The sequence below is a fragment of the Cherax quadricarinatus genome, chromosome 23 (assembly GCF_038502225.1).
Source record: "Cherax quadricarinatus isolate ZL_2023a chromosome 23, ASM3850222v1, whole genome shotgun sequence".
Taxonomy (NCBI): Eukaryota; Metazoa; Arthropoda; class Malacostraca; order Decapoda; family Parastacidae; genus Cherax; species Cherax quadricarinatus.
In genome coordinates this window covers 43,262,940-43,276,572 of record NC_091314.1, presented here as the reverse complement: position 1 = coordinate 43,276,572, position 13,633 = coordinate 43,262,940, and positions in this window count along the sequence as shown.

Here is a 13,633-nt window from a genome sequence, read left to right as displayed (position 1 = left end):
CTGTATACTGGCTCCCTCACCTTGTGACATGTGCCCCCCTCTCCTGTATACTGGCTCCCTCACCTTGTAACATGGGCCCCCCTCTCCTGTATACTGGCTCCCTCACCTTGTAACAAGGGCCCCCTCTCCTGTATACTGTCTCCCTCACCTTGTGACATGGGCCTCCCTCTCCTGTATACTGTCTCCCTCACCTTGTAACAAGGGTCCCCTCTCCTGTATACTGGCTCCCTCACCTTGTAACATGGGCCCCCTCTCCTGTATACTGGCTCCTTCACCTTGTGACATGGGCCCCCCTCTCCTGTATACTGTCTCCCTCACCTTGTGACATGGGCCCCCTCTCCTGTATACTGGCTCCCTCACCTTGTAACACGGGCCCCCTGTCCTGTATACTGTCTCCCTCACCTTGTGACATGGGCCCCCCTCTCCTGTATACTGTCTCCCTCACCTTGTAACAAGGGCCCCCTCTCCTGTATACTGTCTCCCTCCCCTTGTAACAAGGGCCCCCTCTCCTGTATGCTGTCTCCCTCACCTTGTGACATGGCTCCCCTCTCCTGTATACTGTCTCCCTCACCTTGTAACAAGGGCCCCCTCTCCTGTATACTGGCTCCCTCACCTTGTAACATGGGCCCCCCTCTCCTGTATACTGGCTCCCTCACCTTGTAACAAGGGCCCCCTCTCCTGTATACTGTCTCCCTCACCTTGTGACATGGCTCCCCTCTCCTGTATACTGTCTCCCTCACCTTGTGACATGGGCCCCCCTCTCCTGTATACTGTCTCCCTCACCTTGTAACAAGGGCCCCCTCTCCTGTATACTGTCTCCCTCACCTTGTAACATGGGCCCCCTCTCCTGTATACTGTCTCCCTCACCTTGTGACATGGGCCCCCCTCTCCTGTATACTGTCTCCCTCACCTTGTAACAAGGCCCCCCTCTCCTGTATACTGTCTCCCTCACCTTGTAACAAGAGCCCCCTCTCCTGTATACTGTCTCCCTCACCTTGTAACAAGGGCCCCCTCTCCTGTAAACTGTCTCCCTCACCTTGTGACATGGGCCCCCTCTCCTGTATACTGTCTCCCTCACCTTGTAACAAGGCCCCCCTCTCCTGTATACTGTCTCCCTCACCTTGTAACAAGGGTCCCCTCTCCTGTATACTGTCTTCCTCACCTTGTAACAAGGCCCCCCTCTCCTGTATACTGTCTCCCTCACCTTGTAACAAGGGTCCCCTCTCCTGTATACTGTCTCCCTCACCTTGTGACATGGGCCCCCCTCTCCTGTATACTGTCTCTCTCACCTTGTAACAAGGCCCCCCTCTCCTGTACACTGTCTCCCTCACCTTGTGACATGGGCCCCCCTCTCCTGTATACTGTCTCCCTCACCTTGTAACAAGGCCCCCCTCTCCTGTACACTGTCTCCCTCACCTTGTAACAAGGCCCCCCTCTCCTGTACACTGTCTCCCTCACCTTGTAACAAGGCCCCCCTCTCCTGTACACTGTCTCCCTCACCTTGTGACATGGGCCCCCCTCTCCTGTATACTGTCTACCTCACCTTGTAACAAGGCCCCCCTCTCCTGTACACTGTCTCCCTCACCTTGTAACAAGTGTCCCCTCTCCTGTATACTGTCTCCCTCACCTTGTAACAAGGCCCCCCTCTCCTGTACACTGTCTCCCTCACCTTGTGACATGGGCCCCCCTCTCCTGTATACTGTCTCCCTCACCTTGTAACAAGGCCCCCCTCTCCTGTACACTGTCTCCCTCACCTTGTGACATGGGCCCCCCTCTCCTGTATACTGTCTCCCTCACCTTGTAACAAGGCCCCCCTCTCCTGTACACTGTCTCCCTCACCTTGTAACAAGTGTCCCCTCTCCTGTATACTGTCTCCCTCACCTTGTAACAAGTGTCCCCTCTCCTGTATACTGTCTCCCTCACCTTGTAACAAGGCCCCCCTCTCCTGTACACTGTCTCCCTCACCTTGTAACAAGTGTCCCCTCTCCTGTATACTGTCTCCCTCACCTTGTAACAAGGCCCCCCTCTCCTGTACACTGTCTCCCTCACCTTGTAACAAGTGTCCCCTCTCCTGTATACTGTCTCCCTCACCTTGTAACAAGGCCCCCCTCTCCTGTACACTGTCTCCCTCACCTTGTAACAAGTGTCCCCTCTCCTGTACACTGTCTCCCTCACCTTGTAACAAGTGTCCCCTCTCCTGTATACTGTCTCCCTCACCTTGTAACAAGGCCCCCCTCTCCTGTATACTGTCTCCCTCACCTTGTAACAAGTGTCCCCTCTCCTGTATACTGTCTCCCTCACCTTGTAACAAGGCCCCCCTCTCCTGTACACTGTCTCCCTCACCTTGTGACATGGGCCCCCCTCTCCTGTATACTGTCTCCCTCACCTTGTAACAAGGCCCCCCTCTCCTGTACACTGTCTCCCTCACCTTGTGACATGGGCCCCCCTCTCCTGTATACTGTCTCCCTCACCTTGTAACAAGGCCCCCCTCTCCTGTACACTGTCTCCCTCACCTTGTAACAAGTGTCCCCTCTCCTGTATACTGTCTCCCTCACCTTGTAACAAGTGTCCCCTCTCCTGTATACTGTCTCCCTCACCTTGTAACAAGGCCCCCCTCTCCTGTACACTGTCTCCCTCACCTTGTAACAAGTGTCCCCTCTCCTGTATACTGTCTCCCTCACCTTGTAACAAGGCCCCCCTCTCCTGTACACTGTCTCCCTCACCTTGTAACAAGTGTCCCCTCTCCTGTATACTGTCTCCCTCACCTTGTAACAAGGCCCCCCTCTCCTGTACACTGTCTCCCTCACCTTGTAACAAGTGTCCCCTCTCCTGTACACTGTCTCCCTCACCTTGTAACAAGTGTCCCCTCTCCTGTATACTGTCTCCCTCACCTTGTAACAAGGCCCCCCTCTCCTGTATACTGTCTCCCTCACCTTGTAACAAGTGTCCCCTCTCCTGTATACTGTCTCCCTCACCTTGTAACAAGGCCCCCCTCTCCTGTACACTGTCTCCCTCACCTTGTGACATGGGCCCCCTCTCCTGTATACTGGCTCCCTCACCTTGTGACATGGGCCCCCTCTCCTGTATACTGGCTCCCTCACCTTCATGTGTCAGTGTGACTTGTAAATGATCCAAATTGGACCGAAACGTCGCCATAGCTTCTGTCTCCTATGTGTGGTTTATTTGTGTTTTTTGAGTATTAAAATAATATCTTTAATTCTACATGTACAAGGTATACAAGTCCAGCAGACATCAACGACACTACTATATAGGAAGCCGCTTGTTGTCCTTGCCAGGGTCACACAAGGTTGCCAGGGTCACACAAGGTTGCCAGGGTCACACAAGGTTGCCAGGGTCACACAAGGTTGCCAGGGTCACACAAGGTTGCCAGGGTCACACAAGGTTTCCAGGGTTACACAAGGTTTCCAGGGTTACACAAGGTTGCCAGGGTCACACAAGGTTGCCAGGGTCACACAAGGTTGCCAAGGGTCACACAAGGGATGACTTCCCGCCTACTGTATGTTGCTACATTTAAGCTTAATGATGTTAATAAAACTTAAAAATATTACTGATATATATTTGATAGAATTTTGAGAATTGTGCTTGAGTGTCCGCTGTTGGTTAATAGGGTTTGAAACCTATCGACTACACGAGTCATTAAAGCATCCTGATCACTTTAAGAATAATTTAACTCCTAATACTGAGATTAAAGTAAACTTTCAGTGTTTATTCTGACACGCACACACACACACACACACACACACACACACACACACACACACACACACACACACACACACACACACACACACACACACACGTGGTCCAGCAACTGGCTTCTCGGTTTCAACCCTGCTAAATGCAAAGTCATGAAAATTGGGGAAGGGCAAAGAAGACCGCAGACAGAGTATAGGCTAGGTGGACAAAAACTACAACCCTCACTCAAGGAGAAAGATCTTGGGGTGACCATAACACCGAGCACGTCTCCGGAGGCACACATCAACCAGATAACTGCTGCAGCATACGGGCGCCTGACAAACCTGAGAATAGCGTTCCGATACCTTAGTAAGGAATTGTTTAAGACACAGTACACTGTGTACGTCAGGCCCATACTGGAGTATGCAGCACCAGTGTGGAACCCACACCTGGTCAAGCACGTCAAGAAATTAGAAAAAGTACAAAGGTTTGCAACAACGCTAGTTCCGGAGCTCAGGGGAATGTCCTATGAATAAAGGTTGAGGGAAATCGGACTGTCGACACTGGAGGAGGGTTAGGGGAGACATGATAACAACATACAAAATAATGCGTGGAAAAGACAAGATGGACAGAGACAGGATGTTCCAAAGAGGGAACACAGAAACAAGGGGTCACAATTGGAAGCTGAAGACTCAGACGAGTCAGAGGGATGTTAGGAAGTATTTCTTCAGTCACAGAGTCGTCAGGAAGTGGAATAGCCTAGCAAGTGATGTAGTGGAGGCAGGAACCATACATAGCTTTAAGACGAGGTATGACAAAGCTCAGGAGGCAGAGAGAGGACCTAGTAGCGATCAGTGAAGAAGCGGGACCAGGAGCTGAGTATCGACCCCTGCAACCACAATTAGGTGAGTACACACACACACACACACACACACACAACTGACTCGACCCCTGCAAGCACATATAGGTGAGTACACATAGGTGAGTACATACATCTGTGTGCTGTGGCTTGCTAGGCAACGCACTCGCCTCACACACTTAGTGCCCGTGGTTCAGTCCCTGGCCGGGTGGAAATTATGGGCATGTTTCCTTACATCTGTTGTCCCTGTTCACCTAACGGTAAATAGGTACCTGGGTGTTAGTCGACTGGTGTGGGTCGCATCCTGGGGGACAAGATTGAAGGACCGCAATGGAAATAAGACAGACAGTCCTAGATGACGCACTGACTTTCTTGGGTTAGGTTAGGTAAGGTTCGTCAGGAAACAGGACAAGTGTTGTGCTCCGGGTTATCTCGTGTTTACACGGTCGCTCTTACGTGCTAGAACTTTAATTTGTGTCATCAATCCTATACGATACATCCCTCTAGCGCCTGGAACCAATCTTGGGCGGAAAACATTATATACTGAGTCAAAAAAGGAGAATTAGTGTGCACTACCTAGCAGAGTTTACTGCCAGAGGGGAATCATAGGCCTGTGTCCCGTGTGAAAAAAATAATAATAATTGAACTTTTCGTGTCAGAGGAAAGAAAGTCTCCCTGAAAACATTGAGTATACATAGTGTATAGTGTATACTACAGTGGCTCCCTAGTATATTGATGATAAAGGCTAAAGTGTCATTTGAAAACAGGTGAATTTGTAAATGAAGTGATAAGCCTATAGAGGCAGGTGCCAGAAGTCGCCAGAAACTTACCACAGGTCAGCTGTTTTTAATAATCTTCCTGGCCTGCTAGTGTACTCGCATATAATCTAGTGATACCAGTGAATAGCAGAATACAGTGTTGTAGTAGCAACTAACCAGTATTATAATGGTACTTAGTGGAGTGGAGTGACTTTCATTAGTTTCTTTTTTCTTGAAATACCAGACATATACTGTGAATTTTATATAACCTGTAGTTACCAGCGGTCGCAATATACACAACGAGAAGAAATTATTACTACAGAAAAAGCATCCTTCCTCCAAAATTTGCACCAGTCAACTATAGTGATAATATAGCATTTATTGTGGTGGAGACGGAAAAAAAATAGAAAAGCTAGATACAGCGATTGATAAACAAGGGTGGAGGTCGACCGTTCGTCATTGTAGGAGTTGCCAGCAGTCACCGGCTCTTCAACACGCAAGTTATACTTTTGTATCAATCAAATCACATATTACTCGGGTAGATAATTTCCAGTAGATCCTTCATGTGTTAGCTCAAATCACCGACCAGTATGGTTTAAATAAGTGACCCACTGATCAGATCAGATCGACTGGTCCGAAAGCTTGACTGGTCCGAACCCTGGACTGGTCCGAACCCTTGACTGGTCCGAACCCTTGACTGGTTTCAAACGGTTTCGTTGGACAATAAAGCAGACTGTAAACGGATGGGGTTGTAGGCGCCCTTATAAACACAAACATTAAATATATACCAGGAACGTGCATGGTAAGCTGTCCAATATACAAAAACAGTTAGAAACAGAAATACAAATAGCTAGAGCTTCATTTAAGGAGGTTATTAATAGAATATTCAAGAGGTTGCTAGTAGAATTGCAGTAAATCAACCATTCAAATCATTATGAAGCTGTGTGTAGTCTGTGGTCAGTCAAACAAATGGGCTTCCACATGCATAAATTGTCATTTTTGTGGAAATTGGTGTCATGCGAATTGTGCAGATATCCAAGAACTAGCTACAAGCAGTATTAAAACAGGGAAGTGTTTTTGGGTATGCCCAAATGAGATAAATCTGTGGACTAAAATCACAAGGGTATTAAAAGAGGTCAACATCAAAGCTGCTTTCATAGAAAACCTGGAAGCTTTCTACAACAGATGGGAACATAAAAAGTCTGGGCTGAATGGTACTGCCCTTGATACTGGCCATGTAGTCAGAAACTGTAAGGCTGGAGATGATGTCCTGGTAGTCAGTAAATGTGGGGCTGATAGTGCTGTCCTGGGAGACAGTAATGGTGAAGCTGGAGGTGCTGTCCTGGGAGACAGTAATGGTGAAGCTGGAGGTGCTGTCCTGGGAGACAGTAATGGTGAAGCTGGAGATGCTGTCCTGGGAGACAGTAATGGTGAAGCTGGAGATGCTGTCCTGGGAGACAGTAATGGTGAAGCTGGAGATTTTGTCCAGGTAGTCGGGAATTATACGCAGGAAGGAATACATATAAATGACCTCATAGGGGACAGGAGCCATAGTAGGGAAACAAGTGTAGTCAAAGATAAGATAAAACCAATATTGCAAACTAGAAATACCGCAGGAAATAGCAAACAAGAGGACTCCACTAGCAATAGTGAGGATATATTACCAAAAACAACTGGTGGGAGCTCCATTGTTGGTGCTAGGGAGGATAGAAGTAAGATAGGGAAACATGCACCAACAGGGAATACAGTCACAGAAACCCATGGCAAACGGAAACCAAGCCTGTGCACATACTATGCACTCGGTATCTGCTGGCATGGGAAATCTGGAAAAAACAGATGGGACGTGCAACTATGACCACCCTAGAAAATGCCATGCCCATATGACAACAGGAAAATGCAAACTCCCTTCCTGTAAGCTTTTTCACCCTGAACTGTGTACCTCTTCAGTACAGGAAAGACTGTGCTATAACTTAAATTGCCAGGCATACCATCTAAAGGGGACAAAAAGATACAAAACATCCAGGCCATGGGAAAACCTGGGTAGCCACAGCCACTCAAGAGGGAGAGGTTTTTTAGTGCCAGGAAGGAAAAAAAACTGGCAGGAAATGGCAGAAATCGTACACCAAATCCAGTCATTCCTGGAGTGGAACCACAGTCGATGGCCTCCACTCCAAACCAACAGATACAGATACTAATGCCGGAAAAAAAATCCCCCCCAGTACCAACAATACCACCAGTCCGATAACATTCTTCTTGGCAAATATACAGGGTCTAAAGCCAGCAACAAACAACAAAATACCTTTCATCCGTGGACTGCTTGCAGAGGCAAAGGCAATGTTCGCGGCTTTCACTGAGACCCACATAAAGGATCACTTGGACAACGAAATATGGATCCCTGGTTACAACCTATACAGATGTGACAGAGTGAACAGGCAAAAGGGGGGGGTTGGCCTGTACATTGCAGAGTCACTTGTTTGCACAGAACTGCTAAATGCCTCAAATGATGTAGTGGAAGTTTTAGCAGTAAAGGTCGAGAACCAAAACCTAGTCATTGTGGTAGTCTACAAGCCTCCGGATGCAACATCCCAGCAATTCCAGGAACAGCTGTTAAAAATTGACCACTGTCTGGAAAATCTTCCAGCTCCTGCACCCAACATCTTGCTCCTGGGGGATTTCAACTTAAGGCACCTAAAATGGAGGAATATAGCAAATAATATTGTTGCAGTAATAACACCAGGAGGCAGCTCTGATGAAAACTCACACTCACGTGAGCTTTTAAATCTCTGCACAAAATTCAATTTAAACCAGCAAATAATAGAGCCTACTAGACTGGAGAATACACTAGACCTCATCTTCACTAACAATGATGATCTGATAAGAAATGTCACCATATCAAAAACAATATACTCAGATCACAACATAATTGAGGTTCAGTCATGTATGCGCGGAGCCCCAGACCGACATAATGAGATTAGTCACGAGGGAGCATTCACCAAATTCAACTTCAATAACAAAAACATAAAGTGGGACCAAGTAAACCAAGTCCTAACCGATATAAGCTGGGAAGATATACTAAGCAACACAGACCCCAACTTATGCCTAGAACAGATTAACTCGGTGGCGCTCGATGTATGCACAAGGCTTATTCCTATAAGAAAAAGGAGGAGTAGATGTAAAATAGAAAGAGACAGGCGCTCCCTTTACAGGCGACAGAAAAGAATAACAGAGCGGCTAAAAGAGGTCAATATATCTGAAATGCGTAGGGAGACACTGGTCAGAGAAATAGCAAGCATCGAACTTAAGCTAAAAGAATCCTTTAGGAGTCAGGAATCGCGGGAAGAACTAAAAGCCATAAATGAAATCGAAAGAAACCCAAAGTATTTCTTCTCCTATGCTAAATCAAAATCGAGAACAACGTCCAGCATTGGGCCCCTACTTAAACAAGATGGGTCTTACACAGATGACAGCAAGGAAATGAGTGAGCTACTCAAGTCCCAATATGACTCAGTTTTTAGCAAGCCGCTAACCAGACTGAGAGTCGAAGATCAAAATGAGTTTTTTATGAGAGAGCCACAAAATTTGATTAACACAAGCCTATCCGATGTTATCCTGACGCCAAATGACTTCGAACAGGCGATAAATGACATGCCCATGCACTCTGTCCCAGGGCCAGACTCATGGAACTCTGTGTTCATCAAGAACTGCAAGAAGCCCCTATCACGAGCCTTTTCCATCCTATGGAGAGGGAGCATGGACACGGGGGTCGTCCCACAGTTACTAAAAACAACAGACATAGCCCCACTCCACAAAGGGGGCAGTAAAGCAACAGCAAAGAACTACAGACCAATAGCACTAACATCCCATATCATAAAAATCTTTGAAAGGGTCCTAAGAAGCAAGATCCCCACCCATCTAGAAACCCATCAGTTACACAACCCAGGGCAACATGGGTTTAGAACAGGTCGCTCCTGTCTGTCTCAACTATTGGATCACTACGACAAGGTCCTAAATGCACTAGAAGACAAAACGAATGCAGATGTAATATATACAGACTTTGCAAAAGCCTTCGACAAGTGTGACCATGGCGTAATAGCGCACAAAATGCGTGCTAAAGGAATAACAGGAAAAGTCGGTCGATGGGTCTATAATTTCCTCACTAACAGAACACAGAGAGTAGTCGTCAACAGAGTAAAGTCCGAGGCAGCTACGGTGAAAAGCTCTGTTCCACAAGGCACAGTACTCGCTCCCATCTTGTTCCTCATCCTCATATCCGACATAGACAAGGATGTCAGCCACAGCACCGTGTCTTCCTTTGCAGATGACACCCGAATCTGCATGACAGTGTCTTCCACTGCAGACACTGCAAAGCTCCAGGCGGACATCAACCAAATCTTTCAGTGGGCTGCAGAAAACAATATGAAGTTCAACGATGAGAAATTTCAATTACTCAGATATGGTAAACATGAGGAAATTAAATCTTCATCAGAGTACAAAACAAATTCTGGCCACAAAATAGAGTGAAACACCAACGTCAAAGACCTGGGAGTGATCATGTCGGAGGATCTCACCTTCAAGGACCATAACATTGTATCAATCGCATCTGCTAGAAAAATGACAGGATGGATAATGAGAACCTTCAAAACTAGGGAGGCCAAGCCCATGATGACACTCTTCAGGTCACTTGTTCTATCTAGGCTGGAATATTGCTGCACACTAACAGCACCTTTCAAGGCAGGTGAAATTGCCGACCTAGAAAATGTACAGAGAACTTTCACGGCGCGCATAACGGAGATAAAACACCTCAATTATTGGGAGAGCTTGAGGTTCCTAAACCTGTATTCCCTGGAACGCAGGAGGGAGAGATACATGATTATATACACCTGGAAAATCCTAGAGGGACTAGTACCGAACTTGCACACGAAAATCACTCACTACGAAAGCAAAAGCCTTGGCAGACGATGCACCATCCCCCCAATGAAAAGCAGGGGTGTCACTAGCACGTTAAGAGACCATACAATAAGTGTCAGGGGCCCGAGACTGTTCAACTGCCTCCCAGCACACATAAGGGGGATTACCAACAGACCCCTGGCAGTCTTCAAGCTGGCACTGGACAAGCACCTAAAGTCAGTTCCTGATCAGCCGGGCTGTGGCTCGTACGTTGGTTTGCGTGCAGCCAGCAGCAACAGCCTGGTTGATCAGGCTCTGATCCACCAGGAGGCCTGGTCACAGACCGGGCCGCGGGGGCGTTGACCCCCGGAACTCTCTCCAGGTAAACTCCAGGTAAACGCGGGTCTTAGTCAGATGATGACCCGCAGGTGGAGCTTTTGGTCATTTGACCGAGACTTTCCACTGGCTTACCGGTTCACCCCTTTAAAAATTATAGCCACAATTATAGCCAATTATATACTTTCTTGGGTTATCCTGGCTAACCCTCCCCGGGTTAAAAATCTTGTGTTTATGTGACTTCTGTCTCCTAAGCACTTTTTTTTAATAAAATAAAAGTCAAAAATTTAGAAAAAAAGAAGTTTGAATTTAAAATTAATTTTTAAATGTGTGTTGCAACCCAATTATCATAACAAAGAAAATATTTAAAAACTAAAAAACTGATAAAGAATGAATTAATTTTAACATGTTTATCAACTGGTTGAATTATGAATGCAAGTTTTTACGAATCTCAAATGGTAGCGGACTCAGCTTACACACTGAGAGACTGGGATTCGATCCCCGGTACGAGTAGGAAACGCTGGGCGTATTTCCGTACACCTGCTGTCCCTGTTCACCTAGCAGTAAGTAGGTACCTGGCTGTTATCAAACTGTTGTGGGTGGCATCCTAGGGAAGATTATTAAAGGATTCCAGTGGGAACAAGCCAGGAAGTGTGATGACAGTGGCTTTCCTAGGTTATCCTGGGTTACTAACCCTCCTGGCTTTGTTAGGCTTAAAACAAAGTCTTCAACAGAGAATACGTTCCGAGATTTTTATTGAGAGAAAACCAGCATTGTCGAGGGGTAACTAGCATTACTTGCACATTCTATATCTTATTGAAATACTGAGTATGATGTTTAAATCACGATCTCTCTTTGAAGAGTAAGATGACTTCAGAGATGCTCAAACACTTAGTGATGATCTGTCTTTATTAAACTCCCATTATTACCATTAGAAGCAATAGGAGTTTAATAAATGGAGTTATGGATGCGCTGAACTAAGGATACAGCGCCTAGGCCCTAGAGAATGGTAGTCAGCATGGGAGAGGAAGGTAGCACCAATATCATGGATCAAGAGCCATTCACCAAGATGATGTCACACTTTCTCTCTCCACTTGAAGATCAAGAGTCCTTTACCATCATCAAGGCACCTCTTCCCTCTCCACTTGAAGATCGAGTCCTTCACCATCAAGGCAACTCTTCCCTCTCCACTTGAAGATCAAGTCCTTCACCAGCATCAAGGCAACTCTTCCCTCTCCACTTGAAGATCAAGAGTCCTTCACCAGCATCAAGGCACCTCTTCCCTCTCCACTTGAAGATCAAGTCCTTCACCAGCATCAAGGCACCTCTTCCCTCTCCACTTGAATATCAAGTCCTTCACCAGCATCAAGGCAACTCTTCCCTCTCCACTTGAAGATCAAGAGTCCTTCACCAGCATCAAGGCAACTCTTCTCTCTCCACTTGAAGATCAAGAGTCCTTCAGCATCAAGGCACCTCTTCCCTCTACACTTGAAGATCAAGTCCTTCACCAGCATCAAGGCACCTCTTCCCTCTCCACTTGAATATCAAGTCCTTCACCAGCATCAAGGCAACTCTTCCCTCTCCACTTGAAGATCAAGAGTCCTTCACCAGTATCAAGGCACCTCTTCCCTCTCCACTTGAAGATCAAGTCCTTCAGCATCAAGGCACCTCTTCCCTCTCCACTTGAAGATCAAGAGTCCTTCACCAGCATCAAGGCACCTCTTCCCTCTCCACTTGAAGATCAAGAGTCCTTCAGCATCAAGGCACCTCTTCCCTCTCCACTTGAAGATCAAGAGTCCTTCACCAGCATCAGTCTCACGACATAAGAGTATCATTAGGTTACTAATCATTGGTATAATAACATTAGATATAAGAATTACTGTAGCTGCAATATTTCTTCACTGATATTCACTTATATCCGTGTGTATATGGATATTATGTACAATACTTCATTTCTTTGGGTCAACCACATACTGGGTGAGTGGAACAAACTCTTAAGTAGCATCAGTGAAGCGAGAACATTGGGTAGTTTTAAAAATTGGGTGCATAGGTATATGAGGGGGAATGGGTGGGTGAGCTAGACCGGCCTTGCATAGGCCAGTAATCTAGGTACTGTACGCCATACAGTTATCTAGGTGCATTACAGACAATGGAACCTGACAAGGTGTCTACATAAACATTGCGAGAAGGAGCGGAAGCACTGTCCGACCCAGTAACTAAGATTTAAATTAAATCACAGGACACATGACGGTGGCCCGTATAAAGTTGAATCAGGTGTAACCCTGTTTGCTGATGATGTAAATCTAATGGTAAAAATAAAATGAAAGTTTATGAAGACTGAGTCAGTTGCAAGAAGATCAGACACGGAGTATGGACTTGGGCGGACAGAGACTGTAAACCTGACTCAAAGAGAAAGAATCAGGGGCGAGGAGAAGAGTGCCTGGCGCCAGACTATTCAGTGCCAGGCTATTTCAGCGCCGTTCCTTTCAGAAATGAATTAGAGTATCTGTGTCCAATTTTAACCTAGCCTAGCCTAACCTAACCTAACCTAACCTAGCCTAACCTAATCTAACCTAGCCTAACCTAATCTAAAATAACCTAACCCGAACCCTTTGTTTTAGACGATTTTAAACAATGTTTTTTTTTAATAATTTTGAATTAAATCTCTTAAATATGTAATTCAACATATCATTGTTCAAAATAAATATTTCTTTTCCATATTTTATTGATTTCAGTCTTGAAACTATGGTAGCGTTGAAACAATGGCGCTGAAATGGCAGCGCTGAATTGGGCTATTCCGAGTCCCTAGTACATCGTCAGGGGTTCACGTGAAAAGAACATGGGGAAACATGATAATAACATTCATAATACTCAAGAGGCATTGACAGGTCACACTCGGACAGGCTGCTTCAGAAGTGAGAAACAGATATTTGAGAATGACGGTGGAAGTTTAATATACAGATGAACCCCTGGGATGTCAGGAAGCATTTCTTCAGCCTCATGGTGGTCAAGAAGTGGAATACTCTCTCGATGAAGTGGTGGAGGCAGGATCCATACAGAGTTTTATGAGTGGGTATGACAGTGTCCACGAGGCGAG